At 41.9% G+C, this 12219-nt stretch overlaps 1 long non-coding RNA gene across 1 annotated transcript; it reads left to right on the top strand.

Moving 5' to 3' along the window:
* Nucleotides 1-5447: 5447 nt before the first annotated feature.
* On the top strand, nt 5448-12082 carry LOC309527483. The gene is made up of 4 exons (XR_014217257.1): nt 5448-5572; nt 6737-7063; nt 10981-11089; nt 11853-12082. It is a non-coding gene; the product is annotated as an uncharacterized lncRNA (long non-coding RNA).
* Nucleotides 12083-12219: the final 137 nt, after the last annotated feature.

Raw genomic sequence — 12219 nt, 5'->3', positions numbered from 1 at the left:
CAATAGCCAGCCTAGCTAGGGATGAATTCTGGACCAGATGAGCTCCTGTACTTTGGCAGCACAGCAACAAGGGCCATAAGGCCTTAAGGGGGAAAAGCCCATTTAGCTTGGTGATAACAACGCACTGTCTCAACCTGAAAGTCTGGGACTTCAATCAGGAACACCAATGTTTTTGTTTCCTGTACTATTAAATGATATCTGTGCTCATTTGAGCAATAATCAAGTTGTGCTCTTATTTCATTTTTGTCCCCTCCTCTGAAATGGCTTCCCCTGCCTGAAAGGGAGATGGTACTGCTGCAGTTCAGTATAGATACAAAAAGGAATTAGATTTTCATAAATTTAATTGAGGGGACGATCTGCCTTTTAGCTCCGAGTACTGCTGCTAATTACAGAAGGATTTGAACAGAAGAATACTTTCAGGGGTGGGCTGAGTGATAATATACACAACTCTATTGCTCCCAGCACAATGACCATTTGCCTTTCAGTTTAAGGGAGGTCAGGGTGGTGTTCTTAAGAACCACCATGCTCAGTCAAATGTTTGGGGTGGGTTTTTTGTTTTTGTTTTGTTATGGGGGAACATTTAAATGTTAACTGCACGTATATTTAGACAATCCTCTCCAACATTTCTCCAGTGAAAATAGGGGTGTCCTACTAAGGAACTAAGGATGGTTGGACAGTGTTCTCGAAGCTACCAGCATGAGTTTGACCAAACTGCGGGAGGCAGTGGAAGACAGAAGTGCCTGGCGTGCTCTGGTCCATGGGGTCATGAAGAGTCAGACATGACTAAACGACTAAACAACAACAACACTAAGGAACAGCGGGACATTCGGGGAATCAAATCGGAAACCAGGATGGCTTCTGTAAATCCAGGACTGTCCCCGGAAAACAGGGATACTTGGAGGGTCTGTTAGTCACAAATGGTACAATCCATAGCCCTGTTTAGATGTTATATGAGGAGGGTGGGTCACATGGGCTAGACCCCCATGTGCTCACTAAGAGCTGCTGTTGCAAAGGAGGTTTGGATTGCTCTCTTTGTTACTAATGTGCTGAAGATGCTTAACTCCATTCTTCTTTGCTAGATGTAAGCAGATGGAGTGCTTTGATCCCAAAGGAATGCCTGTCTCAGCTTCAGACCTGAAAGCTTAGAAGGCAATAGTGGACAGGAGAGTAAGTAGTGAAGGATGGAAGTTGCCTCCCTATGGACCACACAGTGCTATGTGCCAGCACTTCATTGGTCAAGGGCAGAGAACTATGGAAGATTCTTCATTAATTATATGTAATGGCCAGGTTAAAACTTTATCCAAGACTTCTAGAATATTGCTCTGATGTTTCTACTGCTTTAGTAGCTCTTCATTTTTGCCTGCTGTTTTACTGACCACTTGCTGGTTCCTCTTTTTTTTTTTGGCAATTGATAAATATTTTCTTTTTACTGTTCAGTTTTTATTGGCATGCAGTTTATTTCTAGTCCTGCACTTATCTTTAAATACCTTTGTCAAAAAGCAACTTGAAAAAAAATAATTATGCGCCTCCAGTTCCAATAAAATAAAAGGGTTTCAGAATCTGTAATTGGGCAAAGGATTGTAGAAAACCATAGAATTTTATGTAATTGACTCTCCATTCTTTTTGAATCTAGCACGAATGGCTTTAACTACCACCGCATCTCAAAAGATAAAAGGCACCAGAAGCATTAAGCAAGCATATTTAATTCCATTGCTTTCTTGTATTAAAGGCTTTGTGATTTGGTACGTGCACATGTTGGAGAGGAAATGTTTACAATAACAGATGATTACTCCAGCCAACTCTATCGCTTAGATCTTATGGGAAAGCATTACTTATGATCCTTCCCATAATGGTTGATGTACTCTGCAAAGCCAGAACTATTAGTACATGATGTGTGTTCATTTATTTAAAAATAAATCTCCAGTGGAGACAGCAGAAATAAATAAAAAAGAACTTAACTACTGCCTGAATACATTTCTGAAAACTAATCTGCTTATCAGATTGCTATTCTAAAGCATTACAGGGTTATTGTCATGGCATTTCTCAGCTGAGAGGGGGGGAAATAACAATTGCCTCCTGAAAACTGCATGGAGCATTATTCCACATTTATGATTATAGCTTTCCAATGGTGTGAACTGGTGTATGACAGCAAGCAACTTTTAAGACAAAAAACTGACCCTTTGAAATTGTACAATTGCATGTTACATAACTGGCCCAGAATCAGCCCACCATGGAGCAAATGGAACCACTGGTCTCTTTGCCATGTGCTTACTGGGTGTTCTTTAAAATGATAATAACAATATCATTGCTTTTGAAATCTTAGGTCAGAATAGCCAATCTGGTGCCCATATGTTGTTTGACTAAAGCTTCCATGATCCCTGACCATGATGATGGACGTTGGAAGCCAACAAGAGTTGGAGTGCACCATTTTGGCTACCTGATGGTTGATCTGTCAATCTGTGATTTCATGCTGTGGAGATAACCTCTGCAGGCCACATTAGAAACTGCATTAAGAATTGCAAAGGGGGCACTGAAGCTGATGGCATCTGTGCACAACCAGTGAATAACTTCCCACTGAGGCAATAAATATATCACCTCTCACCCTCCATGTGTACACATACCGATGCTTGACGGCAAGGGGAAATTTGTCCATGAAGTGGAATTGCTTAACTATGGCCTAGTTAACTCCTTAACTATGGCTGAAGAATGGACAAGATTACATCTGAGGTGACTCATTCTAACTGTCTTAACATGGCCCACTGCACTAAAACACATTCTGTCCTATGTCCCTCTCAGTTGCTTACCATGTCCATATTGGCCTGTTGAACTGGTCTAAGACATGCCCTTTCTATTTATAGTTCTTAATTAATACATCTGCTTGCCTTTCGTTGGTACTAATCAATCTTCTGAAAACGTAGATAGAGAAGCCAGATGTTGTGCTTCCTCTCAGTGAGTTACCAGGAATAATTAAATTGAAACGAATCCTCCTTTTGCAGTCTATTTCTATATTTCCACATAGAGCAATTGGGCTCAGAGGAGTGTGTGTAAAATACATTATTGCCTTACAATTTCTTTTTGGAACACAATGGGGTAGATCCATCCCTGGTGTGTATTCACTGAAGCCAGAGAGGTTATGCCAGTAAGTCAGCTTCAGCTCCTTGTGATATTCTCTACAAAATAACAAGACAAGACAATGTTAACTCTGCAAATCACACCCAAAATAACGGCACAATGTAAAAAAGAAGAAGTCAGGATTAAAACGGAGTGGGGGTGTTTAAATCAAAAAGTGAAATTATTAACGGAAAGTTATTGCTATGTGTGTGTTATTTTTATTTTTTAAAAAATACATAATTTTCCTCACTATCAAGTGAAAAGTAGGAACTTGCTCTTTTTTCTTCCTCCAGTGATGAGGGTCTGAAGAGCCTACAGAAAAAGAAAGCCTGAATTTGCACTAGGAAGGGTGAATGTGTATTCATGATAGCCATCTTCAGAAACTGGGGACATTAAAACTAAACTAGAATATGATGACCTGATCTTGCCATTGAATTAATACAGGCTCTGCTTTAGACATCTCTAATCATTCCAAAGACAACAGAGATTTAGAGATAGGGACATGCCTTTAGAGTAATGTTTCCTGGAATGTTATCCTGGAACGAGTCTCATCCTTTCAGCTTGCCAATAAACCTTTTGTGTGCTTATATTACTTTTGTGTGACTATATTATATGCCCCCCCCAAATATGCTATGTTTCACCAGCAATGAAACATAGATGTAGAGATATTAGAATAGAGACAGAGCGGCAGAGGAGGAGGATTAGGGGAAGAGACTAGCATGGAAAATCAAATAGCAAATCTCAAAGAAAGATGAAACAAGCAGAAAGAAGTGAAAAGCAAAGCAAAGCAACCTAAGATTTTAACAAGTTAATAGCTTGTGCATGGAGAGAGAAGAGACTGTGGTCAAATCATCCTGTGAGCATGTTGGTAGAAGGGCTGTTTTACCAATCAAGATACCCTCCCTTCATCCAGGTAAGGGCACTTACCTAGATGTATCCCATTGACCTCAGTGGGACTGCCTCCTAGGTAAACATGCGTAGGATTATGCTCTTAATGTATGTGAAGAGCCTTACTTTGTGATCATCTCTCATTTGTTTGCATGAACCTTCTCTCAGTTCAGCTGAGGATTTCCAGTGAACAAAAAGGCATGCAGAAATAAATGCAGACTCTGTGTCAACTTTTACATGCCCCGTTTCAGCACTAATCGCATGGGTACATGGCAGAAAGATGAAAATAGCCTCTGGGCTAATGGAACTTTAGAACTGAAGTAGAAACTCTAATTCTGGAGCTAAGGTTAACGATGCTATTGCAGGCTCTAGGCCTGGGAGCAATTTTGGAATATCAAATCAAACCGTGTGTAATACTCTGTGCATCTTGGGATATAGAGTTAGCCCATCTCGGTGTATAGGGTTCCCATATTCAACCATTTAGATCTTTTAAAGGCTATAGGGCAAATAGTGAATTTGTCTTGACTGCGTATGAAAAGGCAAAGGAAATGTTTATAGTTCAGTTTTCTCATTTGTTGGCTGCTTGATTGCAATATTATCATGCCCTTCTCCCTGAATATTAAACATAGGTTCATTCTATCTATAGAAGTCACAAAAGAGGGTGATGCCACCACAATTTAATTCAAAGTTGACAATTAGAGTTGCACATAACATTTATTATTCTGTGATAACAGTGCAACAATATGCATATATAAGAAGTAAGTCCCAATGTGTTCCCAGGGAAGTGTTCATAAGATTCGAGCCACTGTCCTAAAGCATTTCACACTATCACAATGCTGTGTGTGTGTGTAATTTATGTGACTGTAGATAAATGTAGAAGAAGAAGAAGAAGAAGAAGAAGAAGAAGAAGAAGAAGAAAAGAAGAAGAAGCAGCAGCAGCAGCAGCAGCAGCTGCTTCTAAAGCTGAACTGCCTTAAAAACAAAAACCCAGCAGTGAATCTATGCACAACAATTCTGAATTTAAGGAAGAACAGGAGACAACACAAAGAAGCACCTGAGCAACTGGCCTTGTCTTAGCTGGTGACAATGTATTCCAGAGTTGATTCTGGTGAGATGGGGATAGTGAAGTAGAGATTGGACCTGCTACATCCCAAAATGGGACTGTCTAGACATCCAGAGTGCTCTAGACAAGGTTGGGGCTTAAGCTTGGGTTATGACAAATATTTTGCCTTTCCGAAAAATATTCAGATTAAGTAGTTGTGATGACAAATTCTATTTTCACACATCTTTCCCCCTGCTTCCACTGCCAAGGCAGAATGGGGAACCTGTTTTGTCACGACCAAACTATCTTTGATACTGAATGTGAAAGGAGTGTGCAACAGAACCCCTTTATGACATGCTCACACCATCATCAGCACTAAAGGATGACAGCATCACACCAGGTAGGAGAGATGAGAGGCTGGACCAGGAAATACCAGACTGCATTCATCTTCTGAAAGTACTGCATTAAAAACCAATTTGTTGCTCTTACAGGAACTTTTGTGGCAGCTCTTATGCCTATACTTTTGTGCAGGTGCATAAGAAGAGAGCAATTAGCGGCGGGGGGCCACTAGGGGCGCATCGGAAGATGGCTGACAATAACATCTCTCCGACACACACGCGGTAATTAAGAGGCTGTGATGGGAGTAAACAGCCTCCCTGCCCCCCCAAGCGTGTGTGGGGGACTGCCCTTGCCTGCTGTGCCCTATACCACCCCCGAATTTGTGGGGGTGGGGGCACTAGGCAGAAAGCCCTTGTGCAGATCTCGGCGCTCCTGGACGCTGTCTCTGATTCACACCTCTAGCTGCAGCAACTTCAAAAGAAACAATTAGGAGGAAGCTAATGCACATATTTCAAGGAAGAAGGGGGAGTAAAGACTGCTAACTGAAGAGATCTCTGATAAACAAGACGGGTCAGAGGAACAAGAATAAATCATGAGAAGACACACCAAGGCTCAGTATGTTCGGCAACGGGACTGGATGGGGGAGGGGGGAAAACTTTCCTTTCTTTTCTCTATGTGATTAACCAAGAATCCCCCCCCCCCACAAGTCACAAGTCAGAAATGCCGTTTAAATGACTTAAGCTGTGGATTTAAGACTGTGTGGAGATAATTTTCTAACCAAAGCATGTTTCAAGAAGATCGTGGAAAGCATAAGAGCTTTGGAATGATGCAGCAAAAAATACCGTCGCCATTTTGGCAAGTTCTGTCGGAAGACTTAAGTCTGGGAGGAGGAACAGAGCTGTTTTTATATTGTGGGTGAGCCTCCTCAGAGAGACTAAAGAGCGACAGATTTGCGAGATTAATGAAGGAAAGTGTGCTGTTATTGATGAAAGTGATGATATATGGAAACCATCTTGATATGATGATTGGACGAACGGAAAAATTCACACAGGATTATAATTGGTGTTTACCTGCTTAAGGAGATTATCAGAAGAGATCATAAAGAAAAAAAGAAAAAATTATGAACAAGATGAGATGTGGAAACAGCAAGATAAGACTGGATAGAATTATTAACATTATTTGGACAGATTTGTGGATATTAACGCAGCAGCAAGAAGATGATCGGAATCCCCCTTCGGAACTCAAAATATGGGTCTCCCCAACAAAAATTTAAAATTGGGCTTTGCAATTCGGAATTTATGTGATGTGATTTGATTTGATTTGATTGGTCGGTTAATAAAAAATATTAAAAAGAAGTAGAAGAGAGCAATTAGCACTCTCTAATTGGACCCCCCCCCCAAGTTCTTCTAAGCTCTCTGCATGCTATATAGAGCACACATGATCACTAGCTTCTGAAGCTACAATTTGGTCAATATGATGGACTGCAGAACAAAACTGATAGACCGGAAGGATCTATTCTGAGGCTTCAGACACTTCAAAAGCCATTGAACCCAATATAGATATGTGCTACAGGCAGGTACATCTACACCTGAGTTTGTGCAGTTTTCTTCTGAAGGAAACATACCATAATTGTCAGTTTTCAGGTGCCAGGCTAAGACCCTTTTCCTTGGGTCATTAACATGGGTAAGACTTTGTTATGATATCTAGCCTAGTTTGCGGCATTCATCACTTAGCAGTAACCCGATTCAATGGGGCCTGTAGAAAATGGCAGCTGAATGACAATGTTCTCTATGCTTAGCCATGGTTTGCAAGTCGAAATAGCACTGGTGGATTTGCTCCTGTCATCTTTTGTTGTCAGTCAGAATGGGGTGGAGCCATCCTTTTTATTGTTATTGTTGGATAAACACTTTTTGGGGGGATTCTATTGTATCTTTTTCTATGGATTTGGCTTTTAATTGATTACCAAGGTGTTTTGAATTTTATAGATTTGTAAGTCACTTTGAGACCTCTTCTTGTGGAAAGCGATGAATAGCAATACTCAGCAGAGAAGAGAGAAATCCTCACTACTAATTGCCTACTGAGAAGAGAAGGGAGGACTTGGCGCCAGCCAAGCTGGTAGGCCTTACTTGGTGGCAAAAACATGGGGCAAGAGACCCCACAGCCATACTCTTGGTGCTGGATTAGAGCCCCACCCACCAAGAGCAAGCCAGTCGGATGCCAGGGGCGGCACACGTGCCCTGCACCCAGGGGCAGGGCCAATCGGGGCAGGACGGTCCGTGGGTCCTCCAAGGAGTCTGCCTGCCTTCTCCCACTCAGCCGCCTTTCAGCTGAGGGGGAGGCAGCGGTTGGGCTGTTTGGGGCATTGTGGAGGCTGCGGGCACCCAAGCCACTGCGTCACTCACAGGAGAGATGCGTGGCTTGGGCGTGCTGCAGGCCTCGCAGTGAGTGCCACCTGGCATTTTGTCACCGCCCCTCAGGGGTGACACCTGGGGCCACCCGCCCCGCCGCATCCCCTTTCTTCCCCCCTACCCCCCTAGCAACATTTGTGGCAGCAGAATGGAGCATATTAGGTACTGTACTTTGTTTTAGCACTAGATATGAACATCTCATTCTACTCTGTGGGAAGACTTTAGTGTAGCACTATGGCTAATGTTCCATCAGCACAAGGATTTTTCCTTGTGCAACATAATGCTCTCCCTCTCTCCTCCGCCCTAAATCTGTTCTAGGGTGGGAAAGCCCCATTGCATAAGTGGACACCATTCTTCTCACACAGTTGTTTAGTTGAATTCCGCCTATGAACCTTTATATACTTCTGGGAGTGCGTAATCTCTCCTGACTCACTGTAGCTCTCTGAGGGCTATTATGGTAGAGAGAATTCTGTTCGTCATCATAACCTTTCTGATATGTGATGAAGTCATCATATATGCCAATGTTCTCATAGACATGATTTTAAAAAATTGGAACCTAGAGTAGTGAGCTTATATAAATCAATCACCTATTAACATATACTGGGACTCTGACTCTTGTTGGATTGCGGGGGGACCAGCCAGAGGAGTGATTTTTAACAGAAAAATGACTGATGAGAAAAGAGTTAAGCATCCCCCACCCCACCCCACTCCTGTGTTTCCGAATCCCAGGCTGCTTTTCATTTTAAAAATCACCAGGACTTCAGTATAAGTATCTGTAAGTAACATGTCATTTACTCATGATGAAAAAAGGCATTCCAGTGCTTTAGCTCTTGAGCATCGCTGCTGGAAGAAAGAAGAAATTGGCATGGTGTGTGTGTGTGTGTGTGTAAAAAACAGACAGATCTTTTCTCATCAAAATCCTATGATAAACGTATATTGAGGAAATCACAGTGTAAAGCGTCACCAAGAGACAAAGAATAGCCTTGAAATCCTGAATATATGAACCTTAGCATATGTATTGCAGTGACTCGACTCACCAGGTTCTGTCAGTTGAATGACAGTGTTCTCTATGCTTATCCATGGTTTGCAAGTCCAAATAGCACTGGTGAATTTGCTCCTGTCGTCTTTTGTTGTCAGTCAGAATACAAAACCAGTGTTTGTGTAGTGAATGTGTAGTAGTTGCTGGCAACAGCTAACTGGAGTGAAAGGAAAATACTTCAAATTTCCCAACAGCAGATATTTTCTTTAAAAAGAAAAGGAAAAAGAAATGAAGCAGGTGCCATTGTGGTACTCAAATCAATTGTTACCCATACTTCCCTTGCTTCCTTTTTTTCTCCATCTTCTGTAAATACTCAGAATGAGGTGAATCAGCTGATTTGGAACAAGCTTTCATATCTCTGAGCTGGTTTGCGCCATTAATAAGGTGTGTCGGTGAACCCCCAAAGCACTCTCTTTTTCTTCACAGAGAACACTTCCAGCAAAGGGGGAAGGGAAAACAAGAAAAGTGTGACTTCTCCATTTTTCTATAATGAAGGTAAAATAAACAAGCACAATTGTCCCTGGATATGTTTGTCTGAAATTTGGTGTACTTTTTTTTGTCCAGGGACACCTCCCTCATGACCCCCATTTTCAAACTGCTTGTCAGAAACAACATTAACAAGAACAACAACCCCAGGGGAGCATGTTTTTACCCCCTGCTTCAAATGGTAAAGACTGCCCTGGTGCTAAAAAGCTCCCATTTCATGTTGATTGGGTGGCTGGTAGGATGATGAAGACATGGACCCTCCTGCAAAAATGATGGTCTTTGACACCCCTCAGCCCTTGACAGCTAAGGAGAAGTGAAAAATAGGCTTGGGGTCAAATAGGCTCAAAATTGGAATCAGCCAGGGAGGAGTTCATAACCATATATTGAATCTGATACCAATGAATATTCACATCAAAATGTCAAATTCCCAGTAATATTTGACTTGCAATTAATTGTGCTGTCCTTAATACAACATATTTGATACTTCAGAGAGTAATATGGCAGTGGGGACTTATTTACCCTTGCTCCCATGGCTAATCTACATTTTTAAGTGCATGGCACCTTTCTGTTGTAGGCAAGTTTTCAGATCCATATTCATGAAAGCAATTAACAGCTATCATTCTCAGGCAAGACATTGTGACTTAGCACTGCATAATCACTATGGTGGTTGAGGTTCTAAAAACACTTCAAATCACAAAATTTACACATCAACTAATCCGGATGTTATATATAGCTGTTGCTTAATGCTAAATAAATATTAGTGTCAGTTAAAGACATTTTTAGATTCTTAATACACATTTTCTTATGAATCAATATGTTATTTGGTCAAGCATGCATCTTGATCATTGTTAACAAGTATGATGATCATAACTGATGGATTTTGGTGATGGCCGCTAGTTTAAATGGTTTTAAAGGGGGGATTGAGGGAGGCTATTGGTGAAAATTCATTCCCCGTGTCTGCAGTCATGGGATTGTTGTTTATCACATGACGTTGTATGTTTTCATTCCACAGAGTGGAAGTGACGGAGACAGGATGTTTGTGTTACTGTGTTCCGTGAAATGGGATTATTGTCCTTTGTTCTTTCTCTTTGCTGTCTGATGAGAAAGAGGAAGGAGCTAAGTCAGAATGCTCCGAGTGTTTTATATGTAAATAAAGTAGATTAGCCAAAATGCTGAGATGATGAGGTCTGTTACACAAGCTGCGAAGACTCTGCAGATCCCTTAGTGTGCTGATGTTTCTTGGCATCAGTCGCTGTGATGTTCGGGCAGAAGAAAGATTTGAAGCTCCCGAATGATTGACCAGGAGGGAGAGAACATGCCAGTCAGGCATGTGTCTCTACCAGGGTCCTACTTGAGAGTAGGACGGCTCCTGACAGCTATAGTCATGATGGCTATATGAATATCACGTTCTGTGAATCACAATCAGTAGATGGCTTCTGCACTCTTGGCTGGCTTTTAGACTGTCCATAGGCAGCAGGTTGGCCACAGTTGGGAACAGACTGTTGGATTAAACAGACCTGTAGGCTGATTCATCTGGGTTCTTTGTATGAAATGCAACTGATAACAAGATCATGAGCCAGAGCCCCCACAGTTCTGGAACCCCCCCTTTTTTAAAAAAAATAATACCCAATTCCTGAAATTGTTTTTATTTTATTTTTCTTTCCTAGCGCCTGTTCTCAGGAAGGCACATTTCTGAAGGTTCTTGATCAGCAGAATGCAAAAGAGAAATGGAATGAAATGAAAGCTGGTTAAGTACTGCTTGTCTGGGAACAAAAGGTGAACCATACAACCATTAATCACAAAGCACGGGACCTTTGTTTGGGGGCAGAGGTCACAAACTGCCAGTTGGTTTATTCCTGATTGCTTCATGGTGGTAATGGAAGTGTTCAGACAGCCTTGATCTTTTCAGTTGACCCGACCTGAACTTTTTTGTGAGGGTTAATTGGTAATTTAAGTATACTGTACAGATCGAATGATTTGAAGTGCATGCCATTAAGAGTGAGATTCAACACACTCTCATCATTATGAGGGATGTTTGGCTTAGAGGGAGGAAAGGAACGCGGATAGCTATTCCCAAACCTGCATTTGAAAATAAACATATAGATATAGATATTCATCTCATTGCCCTTTATTTATTTCTGGAATCCCAAAGCAAGTCTACACAGTTTGTAAAATACTTACATTCCAAACTGGCTTGTGAATGTGGTTTGGGACAGAAGACATTGCATCCTATTTTTGCTGCTTTCATGGCAGTGAGGGAAAAGGGCCAAAAATAGTGCAAGATAGTGCAAGAGGAAGAGCATCAAGTGACCAGCCCTTTTATGGGGTCTCAGAAGGTCACACCCATCTACCTGGTCACATACAGGGGGAGGATGCTCCAGACCAGGTGTGACAGAAAGTCCTCCTGGCTGGAGCAAGATTCCTCTCTGTGTCCGCTCTGGGCAAACAGGAAATGTTGTATTTGACTGCTTTTGTGATGTTACAAACCACACAAACCACACAAACATCACAGTGTTTTTGGTCTTATCCCTGTGCCCAGGATCCTAATGAGAACCGAATAGGCCAGTGGGTGGATGTGAAGCCTCAAAATGGAATTGTGGACCTGTCTTTTCCTCTGGCCTCCGAAGCAGCCATGGGAAGGTACACCATAGTCATTGGAAGTCCACTTTTTGCATATGAGGATTCAGCAAGATATTTCATGGTGGCAGAATATGGTGAGATTTCAAGGGGAGACCACTTTGGTTGCAGTGTGTGTGTGTGTGTGTGTGTGTGCGCGTGCGTGCGTATGTGCTAACAATAAAAGGAATGCAGGCTATTACAGAGGCCAAAAATCACATCTTCACAAACTTGTGAGGCTGCTTTCGAGTAAGAGATCCTGGCTCTAGCATCTTAAAGCCAGAGAACTC

This window comes from Podarcis vaucheri (genome assembly GCF_965113315.1).
Source record: "Podarcis vaucheri genome assembly, chromosome: 1".
NCBI classification, from domain to species: domain Eukaryota; kingdom Metazoa; phylum Chordata; class Lepidosauria; order Squamata; family Lacertidae; genus Podarcis; species Podarcis vaucheri.
The sequence above is the reverse complement of the archived record's forward strand: the minus strand, read 5'-3'. Positions and strand labels throughout refer to the sequence as shown.